At 38.8% G+C, this 13,936-nt stretch overlaps 1 protein-coding gene across 2 annotated transcripts in view; it reads right to left on the bottom strand.

Moving 5' to 3' along the window:
* The window catches only part of DLG2 (discs large MAGUK scaffold protein 2), a 1,037,179-nt gene that overhangs the window by 523,745 nt on the left and 499,498 nt on the right, over window positions 1-13,936 (bottom strand). The gene's annotated exons all lie outside the window — the stretch shown is intronic.

The raw sequence follows: 13,936 nt of genomic DNA, 5'->3' as shown, positions 1-13,936 counted from the left end.
TACCGTTTTGGCTCCAGACATATGATTAACCAGATGTTCCTCCCAGCCAGAGGCAGTATCAAAGCTGTAACCTTACAGGGTTTATAGCTATGTATTGTATTTGATAGTACTTTGCATTATAGGACAAATCCTGCCCCTTGCCCTCCCACCTACAATTGTGGAGATACCAACATGTGGGAGAACCACCGCTGTCCTCTGTGCAGGATCGCATTTGGGATGCACACATGCAAGAATAATTTCTGCTCTGCTATTCTGTGGTAAAGAGCAAATCAAAATTAATAGATGCACGGCAAAGGAAATACAGTCATAGCAATCTAGTATAGGGCTCTCGGGGCCAAGGAAACACTTTTTCTGCCCCAGGATTTTCAGAGAATGGCTGAAATTATTTTCTCCAGGGTGCATGAATTCAAAAGGGAAAATATTCCACTCCCACTTGAAACTTACACAGAACATCCAAGTTACTGGAGCTGGATGGCATTGCCCAAGCTTTGAACTTGAAGGCATATACTGCTCAATTCTGTTAAGATTATAAAGAGTTCAAAGAATTCCTTCAACACATTTTAAAATGGTAACTAAGTTGGTTAATTAAATTGAAGTTCTTAGATAGTGACTTTTTTGTCAAGGAAACTCCACGGTATATGTTTGGTTTTTGCTTGACACCTAAAACCTTCTGACAAAATATTTGCTAACTGGTAATATTTCTGGGAAGAGAATAGTTTCTAATTACTTCCAATTCAGATATTTAGTTAATCCTGGCAGTCAGAAAGTTATAAGACCACAAGACAGAGTAAAATCATGTCTCATCTGGAGTACGATTGATATAGAAGAGCTATCTGTCCATAACACCACTCCAACTCTCTGAACTCTGGGTTGATAGGAAGACGGATTCTCCAAGGTGCAAAAACCTTTACTACGCCACATAGCAGACTCACTCCACTCTCCACATTTGTGGGATGACAGAGTGCCCTATAATGGAGGGAAGGGAGGAGAAGGAAGAAAGATGGTCTGAAAAATTTAGGAAGAAATCAGAGATCTTGTTTCTATCTGGGATATCACTGTAAGGAAACATGGATGGGAAAAAAAACTGCAGAAAAGGAGAAGCAACATCATTACACAGCTTAACCAACACTATAAATGTTAAAGTAAAAAGAACAGGAAAAAAAAATCTTACGTCTTATATGCATAAACAGTAGAACACCTCTCCCACTCTGCTCCCCTGCTTTTATGAAGAGAATAAGTATAATTCGAAATCATTGCACTACAACCAAAAAAGGGTACATTCTCTCAAGCAACTATTTATATAGTCTCATGTATATTCAGCTACTGAGAAAATCGAAGGAAACACACATTAAACAATAAAACCTCCTTTTTATGACTTCTATCATCAACATTAGCAGCTTTACTGAACTATTTATTCAGGAAAAATAGGGAGCAATAAAAAGCCACAATTCATCCCACTTAAAGGAAAAAAAAAATAGAATACATTGTTCATTTAAGGAATAATGACAAAGCAATAGGGAGGTAATTTTTTCCACCCACTGAAAAGGTTAGAACAGGAAGAATAATCTCGCCAAATACCTAATTCTGATTCTAATCAGAAATGCATTTTAACTATTTGCATGCATTTGCAGATCTATCCAAACCCTACAACATAGCAATGGCCAGACTACAAGGCATTTTCTTACAGCTCCATCATGCAGTAGTCTGCCATACATTGTCAATAGCAGGTTTATTAGGTCTGTACTGGTACCCAGGGATTTTATGATTATTAATATTTTACTGTAACCATAATGAAGCCTGCATTTTACAGAAGTCCTACAAGCCGAACTGCTTTAGAAGAAGAATTGGAGCTCCCAGCTGCTGTCTGCTCACAGGAGTAATATGTACTTTAGCTTGCTCACTGAAGTGCTACATTACAAGGGCAGAGAGATGCATGCAATTGAGCAGCAATATTATAGCAGACAGGAGATAATCAGTTAAGAGCAAATTTTACAAGGGGCTTCTCACTGCGAATGAGTGGGTGGTTTTCAGTAAACCAAACCACATCTATACTATACATTAAATTGCATTCTTGTGCCTCTGTGAGAAGAATTGGTCTTACCACAAGTGGACACATGGGTATAAGCATAAAGCAACTACGGTGTTGAATCCTATTATTTTTATGACATGGCTCCCCAACATTGCAAGCAACGGCAATTGATGCTCAGTACTGAAACAGATGGTCTTTTCAAACACCTTGCCAACTGCTTGTACGCACTGAGTATCACCCGTATTTCTGACGGTCAGCTTCCTCTTTCAATTTTAACATTGCTGTTTTACTTAAGCAGCACATGGGAAGAAGCGCAGCCTAGCTTTAGTCAGGGCATTAATCTTCTCTTGTTAAGGGATAACTTCTCACAGCGCACATGTGGGGTGTCAACCTCCCCCTCACACACCTGTGGTGAAGATAGATGTTAGCTGTAGATTCTGTTTCTTTCCTACCTCTATCTGAATATATACACACAGTAGTCATAAAATGTGATGACAGGGCCATTTAAAATACAAATACAGTTCAGTCATAAATAATGCCTTTCTTGGAAGAATAGGAAGACAGATGAAAAGATTAGTCATTCAGGGTTTGCAGAACTCTGTTTCCAGTGAAATGGACAAGGGATGGAACAAGTTAAAAATTAAATACCAAAGATTTAAAACAATCACTTTGCTTCAAGGTTTATCTGTTAACACTCAGCACAGCTATGGATACAGGAGCGGAGCTGATGATGTGAAACTAAGGTAGCTAGCTTTTTTTTTTTTAGTACTAGGCAACAACAGATATTGATTTGGCTGTACAGGCAATCATTTTCCATCCCCAACACAACTAATTATCTTACACAGTTACATGATGCCAAGACATATTATTTAATGACCAGAATACTAGGAAAGGCAGGAACCTTGATGTCTGCTATTCCATCCAGAAGATATAAATTTTAGGCATTCAGACCTTATAGTAGTTAAAGTAGATGGAAGTCCCACAGTTTTGTAAGGACCTGATTTTTCATTCTTTGCTATAAACAGAGCCAAATGGACAGATGTTCCTCCTCCTATTGCAACAGGCAGTATTCTTATAGGAAACCCATGGCTATTCTTACAAAAGGGGTAGTTACCCTAGTCAGCACCACCAAAACCCATTCTGACTTCTCTTTTGGCCAGGGCAGAACCTGCTCTGTTGCAGTTAGTTACAATACAGACAAAAGATTATCATAGAATAGAATCATAGAATTATTTAGGTTGGAAGAAACCCTTAAGGTCATCAAGTCCAACCATTAACCTAGCACTGCCAAGTCCACCACTAAACCATGTCCCTAAGTGCCACATCTACACGTCTTTTAAATACCTCCAGGGATGGTGACTCAACCACTTCCCTGGGCAGCCTGTTCCAATGCTTGATAACCCTTTGAGTGAAGAAATTTTTCCGAATATCCAATCTAAACCTCCCCTGGTGCAACTTGAGGCTGTTTCCTCTTGTCCTATCATTTATTACTTGGGAAAAGAGACTGACATCCACCTAGCTACATCCTCCTTTCAGGTAGAGAGTGATAAGGTCTCCCCTGAGCCTCCTTTTCTCCAGGCTAAACAATCCCAGTTCCCTCAGCTGCTCCTCATAAGATTTGTGCTCTCGGCCCTTCACCAGCTTTGTTGCCCTTCTTTGGACACACTCCAGCACCTCAATGTCTTTCTTGTAGTGAGGGGCCCCAAAACGGAACACAGTATTTGAGGTGCCGTCTCACCAGTGCCAAGTACGTAAGCTTCTACTTATGATATTTTCTACCAGTTATGATGTTTCATAACAGATTTTTTTTTCATAATAAAAATTTTAAAATTCTGTCACTTAGGCCTGAATTTTAAAGATAAGGAAACCTGGGTTGTTTAAAAGCTAAATGCTTCCTTGGAGCATCTAAGTCAATGGCTGGAATAGAGCGTAGTGATTCTGAGAACAGTCATGTATCCTGACAAAGAAATGTTGCAGAGAAGGGAAGGAAAAAAAAAAAAAGGAAGAAGCAGAAGATGAAGGAAGGTGGGATAAAAATGGAAAAAAGAAGTGAAAACGAAATGCTGTATATTGAGGATGGCAGAGGTTCATGCTCTTCTCTTCCAATTTAAATTTTTCTATTCCCTTAATATTTCTTGTACCAAGTCTTTTCTCTTTAGAAATTATGCTTTCAGAAATCCAGCTGTGACATTACAAGTTTGCCCCAGGTCTAATTTCCCCATAAAACACAAGATACTGCATGCAGACATCTCCTCTGTCACCTTTTCTGATGTATGACAGAACTGTCTTCTAGCAGGGGGCATGAAGAATTTCATACACAGTGTCACAGGACTTCAGAGCAGTAAAGAAATAAAATGCAAGCATTTCCTCCTGTGGATCTCCTTTAAGTGTGAGGCCCCAAAAATTGTGTACCTGCCCTCTGCCATGCAATTATCACTTCTATTTTTCTACTCTTCTATTATTTGATGTGGTAGATGGCACTCAACCTGCTATGTGTGGCGCAACAGGTCAAGAGAAGAGAGGATGAGGTGTTGTGCTACATAACTGCATCAAACAGAGCTTTAACTGTAGAAGCACAAGAAATGGAAATTAAATAAGTCCTATACTAAACACTGAGACTCAGCACATCCCTGCACACAGGGATATATTCTAGCACTTTACAATATAATAGCATAAGAGACAATGTTTTAAATTTAGGCAGTTCTTTTTCCTTCTTTATTTCTTAAGCTTTGGAATGGAGACAAACCTAATTATGGCACTTAATTTTGATTTTAGGAATTGATTTTCCACTCTAGTTTCTGCTGGTGCATAGGAAACTCTAGTGAGTCACACAAGTAATACAACAACCATTAGCAGCCTTAAAAATAAATAAAAACTTGAAAAATGTCACTTTACTCTTGTCTTTGTCCCTAGTTCAGCACAAATGGCTTCCTGCTTCACCTTTCTGATAGAAATTTTTACATTTCTTCCTGCCATCTTAAGAAATCACAACCAAAATGGTGTATAAAATCCTCAGATGTACCATTATGTTGCTCAGATTCTTGTATCAAATCAAAGCACAGAATATGTAGTACAGTTATGTATTTGCATGGCAAGTATTCCCACAGGAAATAATATAAACTACAAAATGTATCCTTTGGGAGGGAAAAAGAAAGATGGAAGCACACATTGCAAGCAGTGCTTATGTGTGTCACCAGTGCATTTTGCAAGGGACTTGCCAAATATAATCCTGACCAAAACTGAATCCAGAGTGGAAACACTTATATTACAGCACTGTGCATATGCCTCCCATCCTGTAGTATTTAAGTGCTTTTGTTTTCTTTGTACGTACAAATAACTCTGTGTGATGGTGGAGTTGGTCTCTGTTTCAGCAAGGGATGAAGTAAGGCACAAAGAAGTGACTTGGTAACAGCCATACAGGAAATCAGAGAACCTGCACGCTGCCTGGGAGCCCAAAATCTCCTCTTGCAGCACGTGGCCACAGAGTTTGCCACAGCCAAAGCCAAGCAGAGGTGGCATACGCTCTCCATAACTCAGTCCTGTGCCAGTCACAGCTTTCTGTCTGTCCAGAGCAGGCAAGGAGCAGGAGGGCTGGCAACGTCCATTTACCTACCCACAAAGACCACTGAGATGTATCTTTTCCATATGATCTTTTTTTAGCAACAGCAAGGGAGGCAGCCTTTAATGAGCTGTTCATCTCACTGCTAATCACAAAAGAACCCCCAAAAACCATTGAAGGCACAAGCATGGGAATATATGTCATCCTATCATAAACATTATTTTATCCCTGGCTGATTACAAGCTGCCTTCTCTTTCATAGCTCTCCTTAAATCTCACTTTCACTTTATCGGCCCCAAAAGCAAAATTAAAAAGTCAGCTTAAGCAGAATCACCACAAGTTATAGCCCCTGTATCAGTGAAACACATGGCCTCCTTTGACCCAGCGTCATTTAATGGTTTGAGGTGAATGTGCCTAGCCCTTGTCCTTATACCAAGCTCTCCAGAAAACCCTCGGGCACAAGAAGCCAGGTTTCATTGAACTATGAAACATTAAAGAATTACAAGTGATGAGATCAAACAGGATAACTATAAACTAACCTCATGCCACCACCTCCTTGCAGGCAAGGCACGTGTATACCTCCACGGGTTGAGCCCGCTCAGCACATTTCTGAGCAGCAGCAGAGTCTGCGCAGCCCACGCACGCCGCTCTCTGTCATCTCAGAGGCTGGGATGCCTTTGGTCCCTCTCCCAAGCCTCTGCCAAAGCAGCAGTTCCCCACTCCCAGCTGTGACTCTCTCCAGCTGTATTCTGCTGTTGGCTGGGCCATCCCGCACCTGAATAGCCCCTGTCACCCCCTCCCCTCCAGGGGCTCCTACCTGGCTTTTTAATGCTTGTTAGAGAACATAACCCACATGTGGAGAACAAAAAAATACAACAGATAATGACTTCTGCTGCTTTTCATTTCAGTTCTTGCTCTTTACCTCTGTCCTCAGCTTTCCTAGGCTGTGATCCTCACAGCTCATGGGTAGAGGCCCTGCAGTTCAACATCAGTTCAGAAGTTATGTCATTTCAGAGGCAAATCATTAAGAAAAACATTGCTGAACACTTTAGGTGCTGGACACAGGTTTAAAAAAGCAATGCGTTCTTGCTAAAAGGCAAAAGAGAAGAAATATGGAGGAAAAGGTTCTACTTAATCCCTCCAAATATAAGATGATCTGCTACTAAGTATGGTGGGTAAACAACAACAAGTCTTTATCCAGGACTGGCCACAACTCTTGCCTCCTGTGGGCAGAGACAAGGAAGAGATCTCCATGCTTCTGGAACTGACTCACCACATTTCTGTTACTCGAGCAAAGCACAGAGAGGACAGCCCAAACCACAGCAGACCAGGCACCAGGTTTTCTACCTTAATTCTGCTACAATTCTTCTGCATGTTCTTAATTATTCTTTGCAAGCCAGCTGCTCACTCTTAAAATGAAAACAACAATGGTCTACCACACTGGGACAGTCTAAAGATAAAAGTATTAACAAATGTGAAGTAATGTGGTAGAAAGCATTATAGAAAAAGAGAGCATCTACCCCCACACTAGTTGATACAGAACCTTACAGAATTCTGCTGAAAGGTCTCTGTGAGTCCGTAACAAAACTGATTACACAAATGCTTCATTGTAATGTGACACATAAAAAGGTCCATTTTAGCAACAACAGTAACAAAGGGTGGTGTTATACCCATTTTGACCGGAAAGAGAAAAGAACTGTAAAGGAATATGAGGTCAAGGACAAGAAGTTATTCTTCTTACACCTATGAGAAGATCTTCAGAAGTAGAAAAATATATAGCAAATATTAAAATTTAAAATGTAGGTTTACCGTTCTAAAATATATTTCAGTTAATTAATTAATTATATGTTAACAAAGGATAAAAGAAAATTTGTCACACCATGTTTTCTTAATCAATACCATTCGAGTGCAACCCCAGTCCATTTTACTCCCATTCCTTAGGACAAGCATGAGAAACACAGATGTGGAGGGAAATTTTTCATTGCAGAGGATTTTGGCACTTTGAAAACCAGAGCAAGAACTGAAGCAGCATATGGCTAGTGGGATATACTTTGATAACAGACGGACTAGAGCTGATAAAAAAAAAATCCAGAAAAATTGTTATAGCTTTTTAGGACAACAATAAAAAATAGCAACTTTTCAAACACTTTGAAGTTTTTAAATTTAATCTGAGTGTTTCAAGAAAACAGAAACTTTTTGAGCTCTCTAACCGGTAGAAAATTGAGAAAGTATTCCTTGAAATTGTCAAAATATTTATCTTTCTTTTTCATCAAAAATCAGAACATTTCAGCCTTCTCCAAGGCTGTCAATACTGCTGTCTAAATTACATTTACATTTAACTTTCCCTTGGGATCCCAGTCAACAGATATTTTTAAAGTTTCTGTTCTGCACATCTCACTGGAAATACTTTCTTTTGATTCATACATCTAGCAGCCTAAAAGATTCTCCCACACCTTTCTGCAAATTGATTTTTGCCAAGCCAGACACATCGGTTGTCTTCTCACATGTCACCCAGACGCCATGAAGATGCTAGAATGAACTTATGTGAACTTTTAGAAAAGCATCATAAGGAGAGAAAGTACCACAAAAGCAAGCAATTAACTGCTTCTCATTTTTCATGTATACTGGCAAACACCATATTTCATGCCTAGACCTCCCAGAAGCAGAATGAAAGTTGAACGAAGGACTGTTTCTCCACCACTCCCCACAGCTAGACACATAAAAGATTTAATATACCCAGATTTTCACAACTCATCTTTGCCCTCCACATAGTGATGCACCAAAACAAGCATCTCCAAGGACCCTAGTTATTTGTTATATGGCTCTAGGGGAGCCAGCTAGATAGTGAACTGAACCAAAAGCTCTCAAATTCTTCCTGCTTCCAGCCAAGAGAATTAAATAATGAGCAATGTGCCAAAATCCCATTCTCAGCATTGGAGGGGAACTCTGATCTTAAGAGAAACAATCTGTTCTCTTCATTTTCCTCCTCTTCACCATTCAAAGTCTTGAAAGGTTCAGTGAAGGTAAAAGTGATAAAAGGGCCCAGACTTCTACGTAGTGCCTTATCCTAGCAGGCTCAGGCTCCCAGACACTGCTGGGTGTCACAACCTACCGGTCTTGTAATTAATGATAGCAGTTGGTCTGGATTATGGTGAGCCCCAGCTCTGATCCAGATCAGATCCTTATTACAGCAAGCCCCACATGCAACGGATAATAAGGGGAGTGCTTCTGGTTGCCTGCCTACCTCACACTAACCTGCCTAACACTCCCACAGTCATTATTTTAATCAGTCAAGCACATCCCACTGCCAAAACTGTTTTGTTAAAATGCCCTCTGATATGTCTTATTTCTTGCTTTCAAGCCTCCCCTTTCAAGTACATAATAGGCATTTATGCTTTTGTAGTTCCTCAAAAATAACGGATTAAGTAAAACTCACTTACTTGAGAAGATACTCTGCCTACAGTAATGCTGTAGCAAGACAACAAAAAGATGGTAGATTGCAAATGCATTACACAAATGTATTGGTAATTTGTTGTGATTTAAAGATGAGATAAGCAGGCAGCATAATCTTCCAGTCTCAGATGGTCTCAGTCTGAAGAGGACTAAAGCAATATACCTTTTGATTATCTCATCTATTATGAACAATAAATCACCATTAAAGCTCAGGACATAACATGACAACACAAATGTGTTATATGAATGCATTACCACAGCACACTTCAAGGCAACAACTCAGTAGCAAAACGTGGCTGTTCCTACCTCTGGGATTTCCATCAGAACAAGTGTATGAAAGAGCATACTAATCCGTTGGCTTTGATTGCATGCTCAATGCACATCCCAAGCAATATATCATGGATAAATGTTACATGTTAAATCTCGCGTTTCTTTGCCCAAGCAAAGAGATACAGAATACCAGACAGTACTTTATAAGTCATGATTTCAGCTGTTTCTAGGACAGGACACATAGCCAAGGTTTCAGCCTCCACAGCTGTACATTTAGGAATGTGCAATGTGCCTTGCTGAGGAAGACCTGCATTTTTAGTTACACAAGCACTGAACACGGCGTAGTGGCAAGGCAAACTAAATTACAAATGCCAATTCAAGAGGCTGAAAAAAAAAGAAAACCATTTCAAGCAGTGCTTGAAATATATGTAAACAAAGTCACTTAAGTTGAAACTGGTCCAAAATTATAAGAAGGTGTGCACCCTTTGAAAGCCCCAGATAACAAAATGAATTACAAACTACTTGCAAAGTTCTGGCCTTCAGACAGTGAGGTAATTTCCCACAATGCTTTTCTATGCATAGTATGAGGGAGGCTGTTAAAGTTGATATAATGTAATCTGAGTTACATTTAAACATCTGGCCCGTTTGCTTTATGTGCGTTGATAAGCTCTAGTCAGAGCAACAAATAGAGTCTTAAAATGTTATTGAATATCATTTTTAATAACCATTTTACTTATGTGTCCTTCCTGGGCAGATTTTAAAATCAGGATTGTAAGTAAAATATGACTCTAAAACACCATCATAACACATAACTTTGTTTTAAATTCAGTATGTTCCTAATGTGGCTTTTGCTACTGTAAAAGCTGTAGTTGATTGATACTATGCACCACAATTTTCCCAGTAATAATTATTTCAAGAAATAGACAGAGTTATACATTGGATGGATATAGTTATACCTAGGATGGTCTGTAGGATGTTTCACTTCAAACAAACAAACAAACAAACAAACACCAAACAAACAAACAAACCAACCCCTTTATAATTCCTAACAGTTAAATTCTCTTCTTCCACTGATTTAAATGGGAGTTTTGCCTAATGAATGACATTTTTCTCTCTCATTTGACTCTGGCAGAGCCTCTGTTCTTCTGCTTAAGTGTATTTCAGAGTTTTAGGTACTATGCAAGAATTTATAAAAGATTGCATATTCACTTGGAACAGGGAGCCTGGCTATTTCCATGTTCCAGACAGTATTGGATACAAAGGTAAAAAACTAAAGGTTGCCTAAATGGTTTAGGCTTTTAAAACATATCTAGCCATTGTCATCACCAGCCAAATAATCTACAAATAATTCTTCAGTTGGGAAGAAAGGTCAAACTATAGGCTGCAAAAGTCGCACACATTCGATTCATCCAACTGCATTTCTTTAAAAAGCAGAAAGCCTAAAATACTTTAGAAAGCTACAAAACCTAATATCTTTCCCTTAATTAGGCTTCTCAATACATGTGAAAGTACTTTAGAAGTGTACCACAGGTCAATGAAAATAAAAATTGACAACCATAGAAGCCCTGAATTCATTTATAAATAAATACTGATTCTGGCACTTAACTCTGATGTAATTTATCCTACACGAAGAGAAGAAGCTATGCAAGAACTAGCAATTTATCCTTCGCTTAGCTGTGAGCATAGCCCATGGTATTAAATAATCTGAATAACATCGTTTTTCCTATAAGCACTCACATATTTTTTGTGATTAAGTAATTGTTCACATCTGTGTTATGATATACATTAGTATTATTTTTAAAAATCCAAATTTTAATCCACACATATGATAGAAAGTTTCTGGAGAGACAACACAGATTCTATATCACATTTTTAATGTGAACTGAAGCATTATATATACAGGATTTGAAAACAAAAATTCAGTAATGTGCATAACTAATTAGACTGCAACTGAGCAGAACTGTTCAGCTGGCTTGCTTAACAGCTGGTCTAAATCTCTTAGGGAGGAGCATATTTTTACAAAACATTTTATGAGGCCACACACTGAGAGCTACAGGAGTTTATTACAGAGGCAGACAGGTTGATTAATAAAGATCAATTTTGCTTTGGCAATCAGAAATGTAAGTGGTTTGCCTGTTCAAGATGCCTAGGCAATTTATGGATTTATGCTTATTTACGTATGTGTGTGATTTAGCGACTAAAAATGTCATATTAAATAAATAGCCTCATGCATAACTAGCCCAGATCTTTTATCAACTTCTCAAATGCTTATATTTGGCAACATTCAGGAGTGAATATACCCATCCTCAGACAAAAAAATTTGAAGAAAATGAGGATAAAATAGCTGAGCCAACATGTAACAGCAATCTGTCTCCAAGACACATTTACAGACAGTCTGGCAAGATAACTAGGGCAACAGGAGTGGAAAGAGAGAAGGCCAAAGACTGGGGTGTGTCAGATATGCAGTTGTGAGTCACTTTATTTTCTAAGTTACTGCACAAGATAGATGTCATGACCTTTCACATGGCATTGCTGAATAAAGCGTTAGCAATACAAGGAGTCCGTCTGGACAATAACTTGAATCATTTTATAAATGATAAAACTTCAAAAATATTTGAAGTTTTCCGAGAGGCACTCCTTTCTGGAGGCCGCTGGTTCTGTGCTCTGGACACAACGGTACTGCTTTATAGTCTTAGAGAATTATGCATAAGGTGGATTTTTATATTTTTTTTTAAAGGAAATCTATATCTGGCAGTCACTCAGAAAATGCTTAATACTGAAAACCGAAATATTTTCTGTATACCCGCACTGTGCAAAAGCTCCAACTGTAGACACCATCTCAAGCTACTGTGACTTTATTTCCTTCTCCATCTCACTGTTATTTTCTTAACCTTTCAATTTAGTCCTCTGTCATTAGGGTCACAGGTAGCATATTAGCTGTATGAAACACAATATGTGGCTTTCTACACAGCTAGGTTGAGGTGTATTAATTCTCTGTCAAACCCATCCATGCAAAACAAACTTGCTACAAATGTACACACTGGGCTCTCTTGTCTTTGATTAACTATCTGAAATTGTCAGTGTCCCTCCTCACTTTCTCTTTCTTTCTCTCTTATTTATTTATTTTTCATTTATAATGTCTTTCTGCTTGGTACAAACTGGACATAGTGACATTCCTTTCAACCTGCTCTCATTACCTTTATTCTCCAACTCACTCAAGCATAGATCCCTCACAACAGCTGGAAGAAGGTTATCTGGCATTTTTTCCCCCAAACTCCTTTGCCTGTACTTCCACCCTATAAGACTTAACCAATAATTTATTTTGTGAAGTAGAAATTAGGCAACTTTCTGAAATGCAACAAAACATCTACCAGCTAAGTTGGTTAAGAAAAAAAAGATCAATACCACATCCATAATTCATTAAAAATCTGTCACTCTTCAAGCAATTTTTAAGCATCTCATTCTACCTCAGAGGTTTTCAGTTTATGAAACAAACTTTTATGCCTATGACCCAGGAACCAGAGAGTCTTGCTTCAAAATTTCTTCACCGTGACATAAAGGCTTAATCCAAGAAAAGGTGAGGGTACATTCCTTTGCTTTGATAGTACATTTTATTATTGACTGCATAGTGTGTATTTTCCTACTTTTCCTCTCAAAAGGAAATGCTATGAGTAAAGCAGAATATGTGAAAATATAGAAACTCAAACACAACTGACCCATATTTTACCTGGGCTAAAGCAAAAAAGCTGTCAGGAAAAGAACCACCCAAACCCAAAAAACACCACCCCAAACCAACCAGAAATAAGTTAAAAAATTAAATAAGTTTATACCTGCTAAATGCATATTAATGTTTTAAAATGTTTTGATTATAGAGATTCCTCCAGTAATATGCCTGGTCAACTGCTGAATCACTCACACACACACACACACACACACACGCACACGCACACACACACACACACATAGATACAGCACTGTGTAGAAAAAGAAACTAGTTTTACCGACAGCTGGGCAGTTTGGCACCACTTCCAAACAAAGCAATGTCAGTTTAGTGTGTTATACTGGCCTTGCTATAGGCACATTTCGTGATCTCTCCCTTCCGTAAAAACTCATAATTGTTTGGGAAGGTCAGTACCTCCCGCTCCGCAGTGCTGTTCAAGCACTATGGTAGAGCTGCCACTCACAGATGATGCTGGGAAAATTGCCATGACCAGAGAGCTGCTACTTGTTTTCTGTTGTTGTCTGTTTTGTTTTCAAAAGGAGAAGCCAGAACAGCTCTTATTTGGCTCAAATTAGTCTGTGCCTGGCTATCTTTACAGTTATTCAAAAGATCTCAGTATTACATAGTATAGATGGAGATCTTAAGCTGTAGCTGCAAAATAGTTTTCAGATATGTTTGCAAAGCCATTAGCTATCATAAATTGCACAATTTACCCCTAGACCAAGATTCTTTCAGGTGCTGTTGCTCCCTGAATAATCAAACCCTGTTTTGCTTCAAAGCAGTCAACTCCTTCCTGATGCTACGCCCTGCAGTACATCCTTCCTAATTGCCAGTCTGGGACCTGATGTGGGCTGTATTGTCCCTAAAAATCCATCAGCACCTACGAGCTTCATTCCAAGCCCTAT

Source organism: Gymnogyps californianus, chromosome 1, assembly GCF_018139145.2.
Source record: "Gymnogyps californianus isolate 813 chromosome 1, ASM1813914v2, whole genome shotgun sequence".
In the NCBI taxonomy this organism is placed as follows: Eukaryota; Metazoa; Chordata; class Aves; order Accipitriformes; family Cathartidae; genus Gymnogyps; species Gymnogyps californianus.
Note: the sequence above shows the minus strand (reverse complement) of the source record. Positions and strands in the feature narration are given on the sequence as shown.